This window comes from Salvelinus alpinus, chromosome 11 (genome assembly GCF_045679555.1).
Source record: "Salvelinus alpinus chromosome 11, SLU_Salpinus.1, whole genome shotgun sequence".
Taxonomy (NCBI): domain Eukaryota; kingdom Metazoa; phylum Chordata; class Actinopteri; order Salmoniformes; family Salmonidae; genus Salvelinus; species Salvelinus alpinus.
Genome location: NC_092096.1, coordinates 74,599,805 through 74,623,192, shown reverse-complemented (window position 1 = coordinate 74,623,192; position 23,388 = coordinate 74,599,805).

Here is a 23,388-nt window from a genome sequence, read left to right as displayed (position 1 = left end):
TCCAGTGCGCGTGCACAGCCTGGTGCGTTCGGAGCCAGCTCTCCGCAAGTGCCACGCTAGAGTGGGCATCCAGCCAGGGCGTATTGTGCCAGCTCAGCGCCCTTGGTCTCCGGTGCGTCGTTTCGGCCCAGGCTCTGCGCACAGTGACTGCTCAGTGCGTCCTATGCCTGCGCTCCGCCCGTTCTGGGCTAAAGTGGGCATTCAGCCAAGAGGAGCGGTGCAAGTTCTGAGCACCAGATCTCCAGTGCTCCCCCACAGCCCGGTTCATCCTGTGCCTGCTCCCAGAACCAGGCGTCCTGTATGTCTCCCCAGCCTGGTAAGCCCTGTGGCAGCCCCACGCACCAGGCTGCCTATACGTCTCCTCCCACCAGTGATGATCCATGGCAAGAAGTCTCCAGTGATGATCCCTGGCACGAAGCCTCCAGTGACGATCCATGGCAAGAAGCCTCCAGTGACGATCCATGGCACGGAGCCTCTGTGACAGGTTAAAGGAAATACTAATAGCCTGTTATACATTAAAAAGTATTAGTAAATTCATAGTATGTGAGGATCTTAAAACATCTAAGGTTAAGAAGATCATGCATTCAGTATTAGTTGATAGATTGATAACATTTATATAATTGTGTTCAAATCCGTCAAGCATACAAAGGGTACGAATTGTGAGAGGAATGTGTAAACGTTATGTTGATTACTTTATGTTGTCGTGGGTAAAAGTGTTAATCTGTGATCTACTAAATGCTCTTAATCTATGAGCCTGAGATTGATTGCTCTGGTCTCCACTCAAGTTCACGGAGAATTCGCGGTCTTTTTCTCATTGCACTAAAAGTTCTCAATGAGTAAACATTAACCTATCACTCTCGTGATTCTTTCCCCCCTTTTTCAGGGGTGTAACACCTCCAGCGACGGTCCCCAGTCCGGGGCCTCCAGCGACGGTCTCCAGTCCCGGAGCCTCCAGCGACGGTCCCCAGTCCCGGAGCCTCCAGCGACGGTCCCCAGTCCGGAGCCTCCAGCGACGGTCTCCAGTCCTGAGCCTCCAGCGACGGTCCCCAGTCCTGAGCCTCCAGCGACTGTCCCCAGTCCGGAGCCTCCAGCGACGGTCCCCAGTCCTGAGCCTCCAGCGACTGTCCCCAGTCCGGAGCCTCCAGCGACGGTCCCCAGTCCGGAGCCTCCAGCGACGGTCTCCAGGCCGGAGCCTCCAGCGACGGTCTCCAGGCCGGAGCCTCCAGCGACGGTCCCCAGTCCTGAGCCTCCAGCGACGGTCCCCAGTCCGGGGCCCGCAACGAGGGTGCCCAGTCTGATGCCCGCAACGAGGGTGCCCAGTCCGGGGCCCGCAACGAGGGTGCCCAGTCTGATGCCCGCAACGAGGGTGCCCAGTCTGATGCCCGCAACGAGGGTGCCCAGTCTGATGCCCGCAACGAGGGTGCCCAGTCTGATGCCCGCAACGAGGGTGCCCAGTCTGATGCCCGCAACGAGGGTCCCCAGTCCGGGGTCGGCGACGAGGGTCCCCGCACCAGAGGTGCCACCAAAGAGGGGTGAGCCAGTGGTGGAGCAGGGTCTGCGTCCCGCACCTGAGCCGCCACCGCGGATAGATGCCCACCCAGACCCTCCCCTATAGGTTCAGGTTTTGCGGCCGGAGTCCGCACCTTTGGGGGGGGGGTACTGTCACGCCCTGACCTTAGAGAGCCTTTATGTCTCTATTTGGTTTGGTCAGGGTGTGATTGTGGGTGGGCATTCTATGTTCTTTAGTTCTATTATTTGTATTTCTATGTTTTGGCCGGGTATGGTTCTCAATCAGGGACAGACGATTTTTACACGCTTCAGCACTCGGCGGACCCGTTCTGTGAGCTTGTGAGGCCTAACACTGAGCCGTTGTTGCTCCTAGACGTTTCCACTTCACAATAACAGCACTTACAGCTGACCGGGGCATCTCTAGCAGGGCAGAAACTTGACAAAGTGACTTGCTGGAAAGGTGGCATCCCTTGACGGTGCCACTTTGAAAGTCACTGATCTCTTCAGTAAGGCCATTCTACTGCCAATGTTTGTCTATAGAGATTGCATGGCCGTGTGCTTGATTTTATACACCTGTCAGCAATGGGTGTGGCTGAAATAGCGGAATCCCCCAATTTAAAGGTGTGTCCACGGACTTTTGTATATATTGTGTAGTTAAAAAAGCATTTCTGCGGATTGTAGTGTTTTTGCGGACATTACTGTATTATTATTTACTGTAGTAGTGTTTTTTTGCGGATAATACTGTAATGTTTACTGTGGTATACTACAACATTCTACAGTAAGATCAACACATGATCGAGGGATACTAAAATGTGTAGTATGATATTCTAAAGTATACTACATTTTACTCTAGAATTAGTAAGTACTGTAGTATTCTGGTTTTACTGGTTTTGTTTGGGGGCCATGATGCCTTTAGTTTTAGGGTTTGAACCTTTAGTTTAGGCCTGTTTGCACTTTCCTTTTTGGGATACTTAGCTATTTATTTTAGTCTCAACAAATAATAACCAGCTTGGACTGGCCGACCAAAAGGAGTCAAGACAGCGCTGGCCCTGGACCAAGGTGTAACGGTTTTCATATTCGTCCTCCTCCTCGGACGAGGAGAGGCGAGACGGATCGGACCAATACGCGGCGTGGTTAGTGTTCATAATGATTTAATATAACAAAACTGAACACTGAATTACAAAACAAATAAACGAAGTGCAGAAACCTATACAGTACCGTGTGGTGAAAAACACAAACACGGAAACAAACACCCACACAACACATGTGAAACCCAGGCTGCCTAAGTATGATTCTCAATCAGGGACAACGATTGATAGCTGCCTCTGATTGAGAATCATACCAGGCCGAACACAAAAATCCCAACATAGAAAATCAACCACCCACCCAACTCTGTTTCCACCCAACTCACGCCCTGACCAACTAAAATAAATACAAGACAAAGGAAAACAGGTCAGGAACGTGACACAAGGTAATATGCTGTTGCCCTGGACCAAGGTAAGATAGCTGTCCCTGGACCAAGGTGAGGTGCTGTTGCCCTGGACCAAGATAAGATAGCTGTCGCCCTGGACCAAGGTAAGGTGCTGTCGCCCTGGACCAAGGTAAGATAGCTGGCTCTGGACCAAGATAAGATAGCTGTCGCCCTGGACCAAGGTAAGGTGCTGTCGCCCTGGACCAAGGTAAGATAGCTGTCGCCCTGGACCAAGATAAGATAGCTGTCGCCCTGGACCAAGGTAAGGTGCTGTCGCCCTGGACCAAGGTAAGGTGCTGTCGCCCTGGACCAAGGTAAGATAGCTGGCTCTGGACCAAGGTAAGGCTGCTGTCACCCTGGACTAAGGTAAGACAGCTGTCGCCCTGGACCAAGGTAAGGTGCTGTCGCCCTGGACCAAGGTAAGATAGCTGGCTCTGGACCAAGGTAAGGCTGCTGTCACCCTGGACTAAGGTAAGACAGCTGTCCAACCAAGGACAGGTTGCTGTTGCCCTGGACCAAAGCAAGGTGCTGTCGCCCTGGACCAAGGTAAGATAGCTGTCGCCCTAGACCAAGGTAAGGTGCTGTCGCCCTGGACCAAGGTAAGGCTGCTGTCGCCCTGGACCAAAGTAAGGTGTTGTCGCCCTGGACCAAGGTAAGATAGCTGTCGCCCTGGACCAAAGCAAGGTGCTGTCGCCCTGGACCAAGGTAAGATAGCTGTCGCCCTAGACCAAGGTAAGGTGTTGTCGCCCTGGACCAAGGCAAGGTGCTGTCGCCCTGGACCAAAGCAAGGTGCTGTCGCCCTGGACCAAGGACAGGTTGCTGTTGCCCTGGACCAAGGTAAGGTAATGTCACCCTGGACCAAGGACAGGTTGCTGTTGCCCTGGACCAAAGCAAGGTGCTGTCGCCCTGGACCAAGGTAAGATAGCTGTCGCCCTGGACCAAGGTAAGGTGCTGTCGCCCTGGACCAAGGACAGGTTGCTGTTGCCCTGGACCAAGGTAAGGTAATGTCACCCTGGACCAAGGACAGGTTGCTGTCACCTTGGTCCAAGGTAAAGCTGCTATCTCCCTGAACCAAGGTAAGGTTGCTGTACATCCAACACCTGGTTGCATACCCTTACTTTTCACATTAAAGCATACATTCAGTCAGGTTACAGAACCATTCTGTGTGTGTGTCTACTGTCTACCCACCTGTATGGCATAGCGGTCTGTTCTGCGGTACACTCCGTCACCGTGAGGTCACACTCTCTGAGATAGAGTTCCAGCCTCCGTCGCTCCATCAGTGTCCTGGCAGCCTGTAGTATCTGTCCTGCTAGAACCGACTCCTCCTTCCCTCCTCCCCCTCTCTTACCCGACCCACTCTTAGCGGTGGCGGATGTTTTGGGTTTCTTACTGAACCCATACAGTGCCTCCACACTGAACTTTCCCCCTTTACCGGCTGATGAGCCACAGCCTGCACCCGACGGTCGCCCTGCGGACATGATGAATCACAGACTGTTACCCCTGGCAGCGAACCCCCTGGCAACCCCTACCTCTGACCCCTGACCCAAAACCCCTGACCCCTCCACTCAGCAGAGTCCTAGGCCTTCAGTGTGTTCAGCTTGTCCTGTTCCAGGTGTTCCTAGATCCAAGAAGCAGCAGACTCTCTGGTTGAGTGTTCTAGAAACTATTTGGTAAATGTTTCTTAACATCCCGGTATCTTACCCTCCATGGGTTAAGGATAGACCAACAGGTCACAGTTCTGCCCTCCAACAAGTCAGGGCAGGTTTGGGGGTTGTTCCTACAGGTTCGGAGGGGAGGTCAGGTTCAAACAGCAGCAAGTTCAAAGGTACTTTACTTCCTCTTCCCAAAATGGCGTCTGGCCGGAGAGTTGAGGGTCCAGAAACACCACTCTATCCTCTCTCTCTCCTGCCATGCATATGTCCTCCTCACCTCTCTCTCTTTTTGTGCCTCTCTTTCCGTCTTTCTATCCGTTTCTCTTTCACACACTCTCTTTGTTTCTTTCTTTGTCTCTCATTCACTCTCTCCGTCTCTCTATCCGTCCGGATCTCTCTCTCGATACGTTTATTATCCCTCTATCTCCATCCCTCTATAATATCTATTCCTCTAACACCTCCGTCCTTCTCTGTCTCCTCTCTCTCTACCTCCCTCTCTTCTCTCTCTCTCCTCTCTTTTTCGCTCTCCCTCTGCTTGATTGACAACAGGATTTGGTAAAAAACATTTAATGCCCCCCATTACCGTGTGTGTCCAGATTAAGTGAGAGAAACTGGGCAAACCGCCATACCTGACATCTGCACCCAGATTAACATAGTAACACAAACACACACTAGGGATGTCATGATACCAGTATTGCCATACTCAGAGGTATCGTGCAAGGAAACAAAACATGAAGCCAACAACATTACCTGAGGAAACAAGCAGCCTGTCCCGCAGAATCCTGTTTGTTTTCCAAGCTACAGTACAGTTGAAGTCGGAAGTTTACATATACTTAGAATGGAGTCATTAAAACTCGTTTTTCAACCACTCCACAAATTTCTTGTTAACAAACTATAGTTTTGGAAAGTCGGCTAGGACATCTACTTTGTGCCTGACACAAGTAATTTTTACAACAATTGTTTGCAGACATATTATTTCACATATAATCACAATTCCAGTGGGTCAGAAGTTTACATACACTAAGTTGACTGCGCCTTTAAACAGCTTGGAAAATTCCAGAAAATGATGTCATGGCTTAAGAAGCTTCTGATAGGCTAATTGACATCATTTGAGTCAATTGGAGGTGTACCTGTGGATGTATTTCAAGGCCTCAGGAAGGAGACGCGTTTTGTCTCCTAGAGATGAACGTACTTTGGTGCGAAAAGTGAAAATCAATCCCAGAACAACAGCAAAGGACCTTGTGAAGATGCTGGAGGAAACAGGTGCAAAAGTATCTATATAGACAGTAAAATGAGTCCTATATCGACCGTTCAGCAAGGAAGAAGCAACTGCTCCAAAACCGCCACAAAAAAGCCAAACCACGGTTTGCAACTGCAGATGGGGACAAAAATCTTTTTTTTCCCTTTTTTTTTTTAAATGTCCTCTGGTCTGATGAAACAAAAATAGAACTGTTTGGCCATAATTACCATCGTTACGTTTGGAGGAAAAGGGGGAGGCTTGCAAGCCGAAGAACCATCCCAACCGTGAAGCACAGGGGGTGGCAGCATCATGTTGTGGGGATGCTTTGCTGCAGGAGGGACTGGTGCACTTCACAAAATAAATGGCTTCATGAGGAAGGAAAAGCATGTGGATATATTGAAGCAACATCTCAAGACATCAGTCAGGAAGTTAAAGCTTGGTCGCGAATGGGTCTTCCAAATGCACAATGACCCCAAGCAACCTGTGCTGCCTGGAACTAGTTCTCCATCTGTCCGTATCAGAATGGCCTGTGCTACCAGGAACTAGTTCTCCATCTGTCCCTATCAGAATGGCCTGTGTTACCAGGAACTAGTTCCCCATCTGTCCCTATCAGAATGGCCTGTGTTACCAGGAACTAGTTCTCCATCTGTCCCTATCAGAATGGCCTGTGTTACCAGGAACTAGTTCTCCAACTGTCCCTATCAGAATGGCCTGTGTTACTAGGAACTAGTTCTCCATCTGTCCCTATCAGAATGGCCTATGTTACCTGGATCTGGTTCTCCATCTGTCCCTATCTGAATGGCATGTGTTACCAGGAACTAGTTCTCCATCTGTCCCTATCTGAATGGCATGTGTTACCAGGAACTAGTTCTCCATCTGTCCCTATCAGAATGGCCTGTGTTACCAGGAACTAGTTCTCCAACTGTCCCTATCAGAATGGCGTGTGTTACTAGGAACTAGTTCTCCATCTGTCCCTATCAGAATGGCCTGTGTTACCTGGATCTGGTTCTCCATCTGTCCCTATCAGAATGGCCTGTGTTACCTGGAACTAGTTCTCCATCTCTCCCTATCAGAATGGCCTGTGCTACCTGGAACTTGCCTGCCAAGGAATTCGTCTCCATCTGCTCCTCCTCGATCCTGTGATGAAGTAGACGGAGAACAGCAAGAGGATTGTTCCAATCAGCGCTGGTCACATGACACAAGTCGTGGAAACTGAAGGCAGCGGTTGCTCAGTGGACTGAAGTGACTGAGAGGTTCGGAGCAGATTGACATAAGGAATAGCTTCTCTGCACTGGTACCTGATCTCCCGGTGCCTTCATTGCTGGGATTGCCATTGTCCAGTTCAGACCCTTTCCCTCTCTCTGGATCTGAAGGGGCACTTCCTGCTGTGGGAGTGTGGAGCAGCGGGCATACACTATCCTGCTTTCGTGGACCCGTGAAAGGCTCATTGAATTGTGTGAGGGGTGGGAGTGGGTGGATTTCTTAATTCCCTTCTCTGGCCGTTTGTATTGGGCAGTTCAATGGTGAGAAATGTCTCAGTCCCTGGTGCTATCCCGGTGAACGAGGGTTTGGGTGACTACTTGACACCAAAAAACACCCCATAATATCTGGCCCTCTACCCTCCCTAAATCGTGGCATTGAACATTTCAGCAGACATTTAGCCCTCCATAACTGGCTACGAGACTATTGCAGCTCTGTCGGTGTAATATTTATTGACAATTTTGATACCTTCTGGAAACAAAACACATTTTATAAGGAGGATGGGATCCACCCAAATCATGTGGGATCCTGGATCCTTTCACAGCATTATAAGGCTGCGTTGAGACAATGACTTATCAGTGACCCAAGCCCAGCTCAGTTAATCAATTCAAATGTTATTAGTCACATGCGCTGAATACAACAGGTGTAGACCTTACAGTGAAATGCTTACTTACAAGCCCTTAACCAACAACGAAGTTTTAAGAAAAATACCCCCCCAAAAATAAATAAAAGTAATAAATAATGAAAGAGCAGCAGTAAAATAACAATAGCGAGGCTATATACAGGGGATACCGGTACAGTGTCAATGTGCGAAGGCACCGGTTAGTCGAGGTAATATGTACATGTAGAGTTATTAAAGTTACTATGCATAGATAAACAGAGAGTAGCAGTGGTGTAAAGAGGGGGGGTGGCAATGCAAATAGTCTAGGTAGCCATTTGATCAGATGTTCAAGGAGTCTTATGGCTTGGGGGTAAAAACTGTTGAGAAGCCTTTTGGTCCTAGACTTGGCACTCCGGTACCGCTTGCCATGCGGTAGTAGAGTCTATGACTGGGGTGGCTGGAGTCTTTGACAATTTTTATGGCCTTCCTCTGACACCGCCTGTAACACAGTTCCTGGATGGCAGGAAGCTTGGCCCCAGTGATGTACTGGGCCGCATGCACTACCCTCTGTAGTGCCTTGCGGTCGGAGGCCGAGCAGTTGCCGTACCAGCCAGTGATGCAACCAGTCAGGATGCTCTCGATGGTGCAGCTGTAGAACCTAATAGACGCTGAGTTGTCATAATGCTTCAGCAAATGTACATTACACCAGGGGTGCTGGAAGACACAAAGTAACCTAATTTATGTCCCTCTTACTACCCTGAATGCCTCTACTGATCCTACAGCTATTGTATGTAGTAATCATGTGCCTATGAACCAGAGTTATACTGTCAGCACTGAGGCAGTTTTCCACCATAATTTGCAAATAAATTCATTAAAAATCCTACAATGTGATTTTCTGGATTTTTTTTCTCATTTTGTCTGTCATAGTTGAAGTGTACCTATGATGAAAATTACAGGCCTCTCTCATCTTTTTAAGTGGGAGAACTTGCACAATTGGTGGCTGACTAAATACTTTTTTGCCCCACTGTATATGGTTATAAGATCTACAGAAAACAGACAGAAATGCCAAAGGTGGAGGTGTTGCTGTTTATATTCAGAACCACATTCCTGTAAAGCTTAGAGAGGATCTCATGTTAAATACTGTTGAAGTAATATGTTTACAGGTTCATCTGCCTCACCTTCCTTGAGTGGCGCAGCAGTCTAAGGCACTGCATCGCAGTGATAGAGGAGTCACTACAGAACGGTTCGATCCCGGGCTGAATCACAACCGGCTGTGATTGGGAGTCCCACAGGGCGGCGCACAATTGGCCCAGTGTTGTCCGGGTAAGGGGAGGGTTTGGCCGGGGTAGGTCATCATTGTAAATAAGAATTTGTTCTTAAATGACTTGCCTAGTTAAATTTTAAAAACATTTAAACCTAAAGCCCATTCTGCTGGGTAGCTGCTATAGACCACCAAGTGCTATAACAGTCAGTATCTGGATAACATGTGTGAGAGTTTTCTGGACGATTTAAATATTGACTGGCTTTCATCAGGCTGCCCACTCAAGAGAAGGCTTAAACTGTAAATAGTGCTTGCAACCTGGTTCAGGTTATCAGTCAACCTACCAAGGTATTTACAAACAGTACAGGAAGGAAATTATCAACATGTATTGATCACATCTTTACTAATGCTGCAGACATTTGCGTTAAAGCAGTATCCAAATCCATAGGATATAGTGATCACAATATAGTAGCCATATCTAGGAAAACCAAAGTTCCAAAGGCTGGACCTAATATAGTGTATAAGAGGTCATACAATACGTTTTTTAACCTATGTTGTTGATATAAATATTTGTTGGTCCGTGGTGTGTAATGAGCAGCAAACAGACACTTCACACATTTGTGAAATTGCTTATTCCAGTTACTAATAACTGTAACTGTCTCAGAACAGGTGTTGACATGTTGAATGCACCGAGCTGTCTGTTTGAACTACTGGCACACAGCTCGGACACCCATGCATACCGCACAAGACATGCCACCAGAGGTCTCTTCACAGTCCACCCATGCATACCGCACAAGACACGCCACCAGAGGTCTCTTCACAGTCCACCCATGCATACCGCACAAGACATGCCACCAGAGGTCTCTTCACAGTCCACCCATGTATACCCCACAAGACACGCCACCAGAGGTCTCTTCATAGTCCCCAAGTCCAGAACAGACCATGACTACATGGCACTTTATTCCACATCAAGTAACTTATGCAAGCAGTACAATTAGATCCATAATAAATACAAACAGTCTCAATTAATGTTACTGATTGGCTGGTGAGACTGTTGATGAGAAGCCAACATTCTTACCATCATATCATCTCTCTCCCCTCTGTTCCGGAGGTAATCCAGAAACCACTTCCTCTTCTCATCTGTCCATTCTGAAATATTTTCAGATGAAGGTCAACTGAACATCTGGGAGTCTAGCGAGAGAGAGAGAGAGAGAGAGAGAGAGAGAGAGAGAGAGAGAGAGAGAGAGAGAGAGAGAGAGAGAGAGAGAGAGAGAGAGAGAGAGAGAGAGAGAGAGAGAGAGAGAGAGAGAGAGAGAGAGAGAGAGAGAGAGAGAGAGAGGAGAGAGAGAGAGAGAGAGAGAGAGAGAGAGAGAGAGAGAGAGAGAGAGAGAGAGAGAGAGAGAGAGAGAGAGAGAGAGAGAGAGAGAGAGAGAGAGAGAGAGAGAGAGAGAGAGAGAGAGAGAGAGAGAGAGAGAGAGAGAGAGAGAGAGAGAGAGAGAGAGAGAGAGAGAGAGAGAGAGAGAGAGAGAGAGAGAGAGAGAGAGAGAGAGAGAGAGAGAGAGAGAGAGAGAGAGAGAGAGAGAGAGAGAGAGAGAGAGAGAGAGAGAGAGAGAGAGAGAGAGAGAGAGAGAGAGAGAGAGAGAGAGAGAGAGAGAGAGAGAGAGAGAGAGAGAGAGAGAGAGAGAGAGAGAGAGAGAGAGAGAGAGAGAGAGAGAGAGAGAGAGAGAGATGGTATAGCGGAGACGGACCCACTGGTTGCCCTCTAGGTTACAGAGAGCTGGTAGTCCCATCCACCAAACTACCAGGTGTGAAACAGGGAAGGGACTCAGGGGGAATGCTAATTTGGTATAGAGCAGACCTAACTCACTCCATTAAATTAATCAAAACAGGAACATTTTACATTTGGCTAGAAATTCAAAAGGAAATTATCTTAACAGAGAAAAATGTCCTCCTGTGTGCTACCTATATCCCCCCACTAGAATCCCCATACTTTAATAAAGACAGCTTCTCCATCCTGGAGGGGGAAATCAATCATTTCCAGGCCCAGGGACATGTATTAGTCTGTGGCGACCTAAATGCCAGAACTGGACAAGAACCTGACACCTTCAGCACACAGGGGGACAAACACCTGCCTGCAGGTGACAGCATTCCCTCCCCCATATGCCCCCCTAGGCACAACTATGACAACATAACCAACAAAAACGGGTCACAACTCCTGCAGCTCTGTCGCACGCTGGGTATGTACATAGTCAATGGTAGGCTTCGAGGGGACTCCTATGGTAGGTTCACCTATAGCTCATCTCTTGGCAGTAGCACTGTAGACTACTTTATCACTGACCTCAACCCAGAGTCTCTCAGAGCGTTCACAGTCAGCCCACTGACACCCCTATCAGACCACAGCAAAATCACAGTCTACTTGAACAGAGCAATACTCAATCATGAGGCATCAAAGCCAAAGGAACTGAGTAACATTAAGAAATGCTATAGATGGAAGGAATGCAGTTTGGAAACCTACCAAAAAACAATTAGGCAACAGCAAATTCAATCCCTTTTAGACAACTTCCTGGGTAAAATGTTCCACTGCAATAGTGAAGGTGTAAACTTGGCAGTAGAAAATCTTAACAGTATATTTGACCTCTCAGCTTCCCTATCAAATCTAAAAATCTCAAATAGAAAACCGAAGAAAATGAACAACAATGACAAATAGTTTGATAAAGAATGCAAAAATCTAAGAAATAAATTGAGGAACCTGTCCAACCAAAAACATAGAGACCCGGAAAACCTGAGTCTACGCCTTCACTATGGCGAATCACTAAAACAATACAGAAATACACTACGGAAAAAGAAGGAACAGCACGTCAGAAATCAGCTCAATGTAATTGAAGACTCCATAGACTCTAACCAATTCTGGGAAAATTGGAAAACACTAAACAAACAACAACACGAAGAATTATCTATCCAAAATGGAGATGTATGGGTAAACCACTTCTCCAATCTTTTTGGCTCTATAACAAAGAATAAAGAACAAAAACATATACATGATCAAATACAAATCCTAGAATCAACTATTAAAGACTACCAGAACCCATTGGATTCTCCAATTACCTTGAATGAGTTACAGGACAAAATAAAAACCCTCAAACCCAAAAAGGCCTGTGGTGTTGATGGTATCCTTAATGAAATGATCAAATATACAGACAACAAATTCCAATTGGCTATACTAAAACTCTTTAACATCGTCCTTAGCTCTGGCATCTTCCCCAATATTTGGAACCAAGGACTGATCACCCCAATCCACAAAAGTGGAGACAAATTTGACCCCAATAACTACCGTGGAATATGCGTCAACAGTAACCTTGGGAAAATACTCTGCATTATCATTAACAGCAGACTCGTACATTTCCTCAATGAAAACAATGTACTGAGCAAATGTCAAATTGTCTTTTTACCAAATTACCGTACAACAGACCATGTATTCACCCTACACACCCTAATTGACAACCAAACAAACCAAAACAAAGGCAAAGTCTTCTCATGCTTTGTTGATTTCAAAAAAGCCTTCGACTCAATTTGGCATGAGGGTCTGCTATACAAATTGATGGAAAGTGGTGTTGGGGGTAAAACATACGACATCATAAAATCCATGTACACAAACAACAAGTGTGCGGTTAAAATTGGCAAAAAACACACACATTTCTTCACACAGGGTCGTGGGGTGAGACAGGGATGCAGCTTAAGCCCCACCCTCTTCAACATATATATCAACGAATTGGCGCGGGCACTAGAACAGTCTGCAGCACCCGGTCTCACCCTACTAGAATCCGAAGTCAAATGTCTACTGTTTGCTGATGATCTGGTGCTTCTGTCACCAACCAAGGAGGGCCTACAGCAGCACCTAGATCTTCTGCACAGATTCTGTCAGACCTGGGCCCTGACAGTAAATCTCAGTAAGACCAAAATAATGGTGTTCCAAAAAAGGTCCAGTCGCCAGGACCACAAATTCCATCTAGACACCGTTGCCCTAGAGCACACAAAAAACTATACATACCTCGGCCTAAACATCAGCACCACAGGTAGCTTCCACAGAGCTGTGAACGATCTGAGAGACAAGGCAAGAAGGGCATTCTATGCCATCAAAAGGAACATAAATTTCAACATACCAATTAGGATCTGGCTAAAAATACTTGAATCAGTCATAGAGCCCATTGCCCTTTATGGTTGTGAGGTCTGGGGTCCGCTCACCAACCAAGATTTCACAAAATGGGACAAACACCAAATTGAGACTCTGCATGCAGAATTCTGCAAAAATATCCTCCGTGTACAACGTAGAACACCAAATAATGCATGCAGAGCAGAATTAGGCCAATACCCACTAATTATCAAAATCCAGAAAAGAGCCGTTAAATTCTACAACCACCTAAAAGGAAGCGATTCCCAAACCTTCCATAACAAAGCCATCACCTACAGAGAGATGAACCTGGAGAAGAGTCCCCTAAGCAAGCTGGTCCTAGGGCTCTGTTCACAAACACAAACACACCCCACAGAGCCCCAGGACAACAGCACAATTAGACCCAACCAAATCATGAGAAAACAAAAAGATAATTACTTGACACATTGGAAAGAATTAACAAAAAAACAGAGCAAACTAGAATGCTATTTGGCCCTAAACAGAGAGTATACAGTGGCAGAATACCTGACCACTGTGACTGACCCAAACTTAAGGAAAGCTTTGACTATGTACAGACTCAGTGAGCATAGCCTTGCTATTGAGAAAGGCCGCCGTAGGCAGACATGGCTCTCAAGAGAAGACAGGCTATGTGCTCACTGCCCACAAAATGAGGTGGAAACTGAGCTGCACTTCCTAACCTCCTGCCCAATGTATGACCATATTAGAGAGACATATTTCCCTCAGATTACACAGATCCACAAAGAATTCGAAAACAAATCCAATTTTGATAAACTCCCATATCTACTGGGTGAAATTCCACAGTGTGCCATCACAGCAGCAAGATTTGTGACCTGTTGCCACAAGAAAAGGGCAACCAGTGAAGAACAAACACCATTGTAAATACAACCCATATTTATGTTTATTTATTTTAACTTGTGTGCTTTAACCATTTGTACATTGTTACAACACTGTATATATATAATATGACATTTGTCATGTCTTTATTGTTTTGAAACTTCTGTATGTGTAATGTTTACTGTTAATTTTTATTGTTTATTTCACTTTTGTATATTATCTACCTCACTTGCTTTGGCAATGTTAACACATGTTTCCCATGCCAATAAAGCCCCTTGAATTGAATTGAATTGAATTGAGAGAGAGAGAGAGAGAGAGAGAGAGAGAGAGAGAGAGAGAGAGAGAGAGAGAGAGAGAGAGAGAGAGAGAGAGAGAGAGAGAGAGAGAGAGAGAGAGAGAGAGAGTGTGTGCTTACTGTAAATGCATTAATTCCGGGGGATTAAAGTGATATTCCATAATACGTCCCCTGATCACCACGGTAACACATCCTGTAATCCAGAACCCCCAAGGTCAGAGGTCAACAGTGATGATGTAATCATCCTTAATCAATTAGCTAATCAATAACCTGATTAAGAGCTGAGCAAACAAAAGGTTGTCACTAATACAATGTTGACAGTGTAATGTTTGTGTTGAATGTGTGTGTTCAGTGTAACGTGTGTGTTCTGCAGCGGAGAGCCTCCAGGTTTAAGGGAAGGTATTTATCTCTGTAGTGGAGAGCCTCCAGGTTTAAGGGAAGGTATTTATCTCTGTAGTGGAGAGCCTCCAGGTTTAAGGGAAGGTATTTATCTCTGTAGTGGAGAGCCTCCAGGTTTAGGGGAAGGTATTTATCTCTGTAGTGGAGAGCCTCCAGGTTTAGGGGAAGGTATTTATCTCTGTAGTGGAGAGCCTCCAGGTTTAGGGGAAGGTATTTATCTCTGTAGTGGAGAGCCTCCAGGTTTAGGGGAAGGTATTTATCTCTGTAGTGGAGAGCCTCCAGGTTTAGGGGAAGGTATTTATCTCTGTAGTGGAGAGCCTCCAGGTTTAGGGGAAGGTATTTATCTCTGTAGTGGAGAGCCTCCAGGTTTAGGGGAAGGTATTTATCTCTGTAGTGGAGAGCCTCCAGGTTTAGGGGAAGGTATTTATCTCTGTAGTGGAGAGCCTCCAGGTTTAGGGGAAGGTATTTATCTCTGTAGTGGAGAGCCTCCAGGTTTAGGGGAAGGTATTTATCTCTGTAGTGGAGAGCCTCCAGGTTTAGGGGAAGGTATTTATCTCTGTAGTGGAGAGCCTCCAGGTTTAGGGGAAGGTATTTATCTCTGTAGTGGAGAGCCTCCAGGTTTAGGGGAAGGTATTTATCTCTGTAGTGGAGAGCCTCCAGGTTTAGGGGAAGGTATTTATCTCTGTAGTGGAGAGCCTCCAGGTTTAGGGGAAGGTATTTATCTCTGTAGTGGAGGCCTCCAGGTTTAGGGGAAGGTATTTATCTCTGTAGTGGAGAGCCTCCAGGTTTAGGGGAAGGTATTTATCTCTGTAGTGGAGAGCCTCCAGGTGTAGGGGAAGGTATGTATCTCTGTAGTGGAGAGCCTCCAGGTTTAAGGGAAGGTATTTATCTCTGCAGTGGAGAGCCTCCAGGTTTAGGGGAAGGTATTTATCTCTGTAGTGGAGAGCCTCCAGGTTTAGGGGAAGGTATTTATCTCTGTAGTGGAGAGCCTCCAGGTTTAAGGGAAGGTATGTATCTCTGTAGTGGAGAGCCTCCAGGTTTAGGGGAAGGTATTTATCTCTGTAGTGGAGAGCCTCCAGGTTTAAGGGAAGGTATGTATCTCTGTAGTGGAGAGCCTCCAGGTTTAAGGGAAGGTATGTATCTCTGTGGTGGAGAGCCTCCAGGTTTAAGGGAAGGTATGTATCTCTGTAGTGGAGAGCCTCCAGGTTTAAGGGAAGGTATTTATCTCTGTAGTGGAGAGCCTCCAGGTTTAGGGGAAGGTATGTATCTCTGTAGTGGAGAGCCTCCAGGTTTAAGGGAAGGTATGTATCTCTGTAGTGGAGAGCCTCCAGGTTTAGGGGAAGGTATGTATCTCTGTAGTGGAGAGCCTCCAGGTTTAGGGGAAGGTATTTATCTCTGTAGTGGAGAGCCTCCAGGTTTAGGGGAAGGTATTTATCTCTGTAGTGGAGAGCCTCCAGGTTTAGGGGAAGGTATGTATCTCTGTAGTGGAGAGCCTCCAGGTTTAAGGGAAGGTATTTATCTCTGCAGTGGAGAGCCTCCAGGTTTAGGGGAAGGTATTTATCTCTGTAGTGGAGAGCCTCCAGGTTTAGGGGAAGGTATTTATCTCTGTAGTGGAGAGCCTCCAGGTTTAAGGGAAGGTATGTATCTCTGTAGTGGAGAGCCTCCAGGTTTAGGGGAAGGTATTTATCTCTGTAGTGGAGAGCCTCCAGGTTTAAGGGAAGGTATGTATCTCTGTAGTGGAGAGCCTCCAGGTTTAGGGGAAGGTATGTATCTCTGTAGTGGAGAGCCTCCAGGTTTAGGGGAAGGTATTTATCTCTGCAGTGGAGAGCCTCCAGGTTTAAGGGAAGGTATGTATCTCTGTAGTGGAGAGCCTCCAGGTTTAGGGGAAGGTATTTATCTCTGTAGTGGAGAGCCTCCAGGTTTAGGGGAAGGTATTTATCTCTGTAGTGGAGAGCCTCCAGGTTTAGGGGAAGGTATTTATCTCTGTAGTGGAGAGCCTCCAGGTTTAGGGGAAGGTATTTATCTCTGTAGTGGAGAGCCTCCAGGTTTAGGGGAAGGTATTTATCTCTGCAGTGGAGAGCCTCCAGGTTTAGGGGAAGGTATGTATCTCTGTAGTGGAGAGCCTCCAGGTTTAAGGGAAGGTATTTATCTCTGTAGTGGAGAGCCTCCAGGTTTAGGGGAAGGTATTTATCTCTGCAGTGGAAAGCCTCCAGGTTTAGGGGAAGGTATTTATCTCTGTAGTGGAGAGCCTCCAGGTTTAGGGGAAGGTATTTATCTTCGATGGGTGGCGAGTTACTTAGCTCTTAACATCAGATCCACCAATAATGTCAAGGGCCTAGAAATCCAGGGCTTAAAAACAAAGGTGTCATTGTTCGCTGATGATTCCTGTTTTCTTTTAAATCAACAACTTGGATCCCTCCACAGCCTCATGGAGGATCTAGATAATTTACATAACCTCTCTCGATTAATACCTAATTATGAGAAGTGTACTATATTACGTATTGGATCATTAAAAAATATTACTTTTACATTACTGTGTAGTTTACCAATAAAATGGTCTGACGTTGATGTGGACATACCCAGTATACATATCCCAAAACAGAAGATCTCACTACAATACATTTTAATAGAAATTATCAAAAATAGATAAGATCTTGCTACCATGGAAAGGAAAATACCTGTCTATTTGTGGAAAAATCACCGTGATTAACGCTTTAGTCATATCACAGTTTACCTATTCGCAACAAGAGTTTGTTGAAACCCCCTCGGACAGTTACGTCAGCAAACCAGTCCTGATGGATCAGCAGGGCTCCATGTAAACAAATCCAACGTCAGGAAGCGCGTTCACTAAAAGCTGACGAAATGTCCAAAAGTTCCGTAACAGTCCGTAGAAACATGTCAAACGATGTACTGAATCAATCTTTAGAATGTTTTTAACATAAATCTTGAATAACGTTCCAAACGGAGAATTACATGGCCATAATAAATAGACAAAAGTGGACAACCTTGTTTTACTCCGACAGAGTAAAACTTTCTGAGAAGTAGCCATTTTTTTACCATTTTATACCTAGGGTTACCAATATTCCTATTCACATGAAAGCGCAATTTGGGACAGGCACTACAAAGCCAGCCCGATTGCCGTAGCTTGGGTCCTTATTCCAGCATACCTGGAAGCTACAGAGACAGAAAGGAACAGAAACTGTCAGAGTGCTCATCTAAAATATTGATGAGTACAATAAACATCACTTAAATTAAACATGAAAGCTTGTCTGCACATTCCTTATACCAAACTGTTACTGGAGATAAGAATAATGTGTGTCATGTATGAACTGAGATCGCTAAGTTAACTTGTGTGTCGACCCACATTGCTAACGTAGCTGAAAATGAGGCAGGGAGGGGAGACGAGTGTGTGTATGGGTGTATTAGCTTACCAAATGCTGCCCGCGGCCAGTGACGGACTTCTCCGTCACAACCTCAGTTGGTAGAAAAGCACTATAAAAATCTGCTCAATTATTTTATCTTGATAAGATAAGTATTCAACGCCCTGAGTTAATACATGTTAGAATCACTGGGTCAATACTTTGTACAAGCACCTTTGGCAGCGATTACACCTGTGTCTTTCTGGGTAAGTCTCTAAAAGCTTTGCACACCTGGATTGTACAATATTTGCAAATCATTTTTTTAATCTTCAAGTTCTGTCAATTCGGTTGTAGATCATTGCTAGACAGGCATTAAGTCTTGCAATAGATTGTCAAGCTGTAGCTAGGCCACTCAAAAACATTCAATGCAAGGTCATCTTGGTAAGCAACTGAAATGTATATTTGGCATTGTTTTAGATTATTGTCCTGCTGAAATGTGGATTTGTCTCCCAGTGTCTGTTGGAATGCAGACTGAACCAGGTTTTCCTCTAGGATTTTGCCTGTGCTTAGCGCCATTCCATTTGTTTTTATCGTAGAAACCTCCTCAATCCTTGCAGATGACAAGCACCTTGTTTTACTCTGTCGGAGTAAAACAAGGTTGTCCACTTTTGTCTATTTATTATGGCCATGTAATTCTCCGGTTGGAACGTTATTCAAGATTTATGTTAAAAACATTCTAAAGATTGATTCAGTACATCGTTTGACATGTTTCTACGGACTGTTACGGAACTTTTGGACATTTCGTCAGCTTTTAGTGAACGCGCTTCCTGACGTTGGATTTGTTTACATGGAACCCGCCTCACCCAATCTGTTATGGATCTGCTATTTTTATATTTTTATACTTTTGAACCGGAACCCCCTTCTGAAGCTAACCAGCTAACTAGCTACTAGCTAGGATTTAGCCTGGAGCTAGCCTCGAACTAGGCCCATCTCCCGGCTAGCTGAAGAGATTCCATCCCTGGGCTTCAATTACCTCTTTTGCCAATTGGCCTTTTGCTGCTGACATGGAGCCCCGCTGATCCATCATGACTGGTCTGCTGACGTAACCGTCCGAGGGGGTTTCAACAAACTCTTGTTGCGACATCCCCCTAGGCCCATCTGCTAGACCCGACCTGTTAGCTGTCTGAATCGCCGTGCCTCCAGCTTGCCTAGCTACTCACTGGACCCTATGATCATTCGGTTACACATGCCTCTCTTTAATGTCAATATGCCTTGTCTATTGCTGTTTTGGTTAGTCATTTTTTCCTTATTTCACCGTAGAGCCTCCAGCCCTGCTCAATATGCCTTAGCCCTTATGTTCCACCCCCCACACATGCGGTGACCTCACCTGGCTTAAATGGTGCCTGCAGCACCCAGCATCACTACCATTCCCCAGGTGCTCTCATTTGTTGACTTCTGTAGCCGTAAAAGCCTTGGTTTCATGCATGTTAACATTAGAAGCCTCCTCCCTAAGTTTGTTTTATTCACTGCTTTAGCACATCCGCCAACCTGGATGTCCTAGCCATGTCTGAATCCTGGCATAGGAAGGCCACCAAAAATCATGACATTTCCATCCCTAACTATAATATTTTCCTGACAAGATAGAACTGCCAAGGGGGGTGGAGTTGCAATCTACTGCAGAGACAGCCTGCAGAGTTCTGTCATACTATCCAGGTCTGTGCCCAAACAATTCGAGCTTCTACCTTTCCAGAAACAAGCCTCTCACCATTGCCGCTTGTTAACTGCCCTTGACCAGCACAAAAACACCCTGTGGCTTTCTGCATTAGCATTGAATAGTCAGGAACCAATATAATCAGGAAGTTAGGAAAGCAAAGGCTAGCTTTTTCAAACAGACATTTGCATCCTGTAGCACAAACTACAAAACGTTTTGGGACACTGTAAAGTCCATGGAGAACAAGAGCCCCTCTTCCCAGCTGCCCACTGCACTGAGGCTAGGAAACACTGTCACCACCGACAAATCTACGATAATCGAGAATTTCAATAAGCATTTTTCTACGGCTGGCCATGCTTTCCACCTGGCTACCCCTACCCCGGTCAACAGGCATGCACCCCCCACAGCAACTTGCCAAGCCTCCCCCATTTCTCCTTGACCCAAATCCATACAGCTGATGTTCTGAAAGAGCTGCAAAATCTGGACACTTACAAATCAGCCGGGCTAGACAATCTGGACCCTCTCTTTCTAAAATTATCCGCCAAAATTGTTGCAACCCCTATTACTAGCCTGTTCAACCTGTCTTTCGTATCGTCTGAAATCCCCAAAGATTGGAAAGCTGCCGCTGTCATCCCCCTCTTCAAAGGAGAGACACTCTAGATCCAAAAGGTTAAAGACCTATATCTTTCCTACCCTGCCTTTCTAAGGTCTTCGAAATCGAAGTTAACAAACAGATCACCAAACATTTCGAATCCCATCGTACCTTCTCCGCTATGCAATCTGGTTTCCGAGCTGGTCATGGGTGCACCTCAGCCACGCTCAAGGTCCTAAATGATATCATAACCGCCATCGACAAAATACAATACTGTGCAGCCAGCTTCATCAACATGACCAAGGCTTTCGACCTATGCCAATCACTGCATTCTTATCGGCAGACTCAACAGCCTTGGTTTCACAAATGACTGCCTCGTCTGGTTCACCAACTACTTCTCAGATAGAGTTCAGTGTTTCAAATCGGAGGGCCTGTTGTCTGGACCTATGGCAGTCTCTATGGGGGTGCCACAGGGTTCAATTCTCGGGCTGACTCTTTTCTCTGTATATATCAATGATGTCGCTCTTGTGGCTGGTGATTCTCTGATTCACCTCTACGCAGACGACACCATTCTGTATACTTCTGGCGCTTCTTGGGACACTCTGTTAACTAACCTCCAGACGAGCTTCAATGCCATACAACTCTCCTTCCGTGGCCTCCAACTGCTCTTAAATGCAACTAAAACTAAATGCATGCTCTTCAACCAATCGCTGCCCGCACCTGCCCGCCCGTATACTACAGCAGGTATACTTCACTGGTCAGCCCCAAAGCCAATTCCGCCTTTCCTTCCAGTTCTCTGCTGACAATGACTGGAATGAATTGCAAAAATCACTGAAGCTGGAGTCTTATATCTCCCTCACTAACTTTAAGCATCAGCTGTCAGAGCAGCTTACAGATCATTGTACCTGTACACAGCCCATCTGTAAATAGCCCACCCAACTACCACATCCCCATATTGTTATTATTATTATAATTTTTGGCTCCTTTGCACCCCAGTATCTCTACTTGCACATTCATCTTCTGCACATCTATCACTCCAGTGTTAATGGTACATTGTAATTATTTCGCCACTATGGCCAATTTATTGCCTTACCTCCCTAATCTGACTACATTTGCACACTGTATATCAACTTTTCTATTCTGTTATTGACTGTGCATTTGTTTATTCCATGTCTAACTCTGTGTTGTTGTTTGTGTCGCACTGCTTTGCTTTATCTTTGCCAGGTCGCAGTTGTAAATTAAAACTTGTTCTCAACTAGTCTACCTGGTTAATTAAATAAAGGTAAATACAGGACAATGACCCAAAACACACCTCCAGGTTGTGTAAGGGCCATTTGACAGGACAATGACCCAAAACACACCTCCAGGTTGTGTAAGGGCCATTTGACCAAGGATGGTGATGGAGTGCGGCATCAGAAACACACTCCACAGAACACACTCCACAGAACACACACCACAGAACACACTCCACAGAACACACTCCACAGAACACACTCCACAGAACACACTCCACAGAACACACACCACAGAACACACTCCACAGAACACACACCGCAGAACACACACCACAGAACACACTCCACAGAACATACACCACAGAACACACACCACAGAACACACTCCACAGAACACACTCCACAGAACACACTCCACAGAACACACTCCACAGAACACACTCCACAGAACACACACCACAGAACACACTCCACAGAACACACTCCACAGAACACACTCCACAGAACACACTCCACAGAACACACTCCACAGAACACACACCACAGAACACACACCACAGAACACACACCACAGAACACACTCCACAGAACACACACCACAGAACACACTCCACAGAACACACTCCACAGAACACACTCCACAGAACACACTCCACAGAACACACACCACAGAACACACTCCACAGAACACACTCCACAGAACACACTCCACAGAACCGACACGTTCCAGTTCTGTTAGGAAGACCAGGCTCAGTGATGCAGCATGTCTTTGTAAAGCTCTTCAGATTTCTCATAAAAAAATAAGAACATTTCATTCAAGTTGTTTTGGAAATAAGTTTTGCTTCTGTGTGTTCGCTGAAGAGGAACAGCCTGTGGCAATGTTAATTAGGGAGGAAGAGAGAGGGAGAGAACTTTCTTTCTTTGTCCCTCTTTTCCTTTGTTCGAGATGTTCTGTAAATATATATATATATATATAGGTCTTGAACAAGTTTTTGTGACATAGATGTTTATTATTTACATAAAGCATAACAGGTTGTGTTAACATATTTAAACCAAACACTATTTAAGAATATAGAGTGGTTAGATGCCAACAGGTCCCAGGTCATTGATAAAGGCCGAGATTCAAACCTGGCGCCAAAGATTTGTGCTGTAGCGAGATTGAAATGTAAAGCCAAGGTAAAGGTCACCCTACACTGGGACAGAGCTGACAGGATGGTAAAGGTCACTCTACACTGGGACAGAGCTGACAGGATAGTAAAGGTCACTCTACACTGGGACAGAGCTGACAGGAAGGTAAAGGTCACTCTACACTGGGAGAGAGCTGACAGGACAGTAAAGGTCACTCTACACTGGGACAGAGCTGACAGGATAGTAAAGGTCATTCTACACTGGGACAGAGCTAACAGGATAGTAAAGGTCACTCTACACTGGGACAGAGCTGACAGGATAGTAAAGGGCACTCTACACTGGGACAGAGCTGACAGTATAGTAAAGGTCACTCTACACTGGGACAGAGCTGACAGGATAGTAAAGGTCACTCTACACTGGGACAGAGCTGACAGGATAGTAAAGGTCACTACACTGGGACAGAGCTGACAGGATAGTAAAGGTCACTCTACACTGGGACAGAGCTGACAGGATAGTAAAGGTCACTCTACACTGGGACAGAGCTGACAGGATAGTAAAGGTCACTCTACACTGGGACAGAGCTGACAGGATAGTAAAGGTCATTCTACACTGGGACAGAGCTGACAGGACGGTAAAGGTCACTCTACACTGG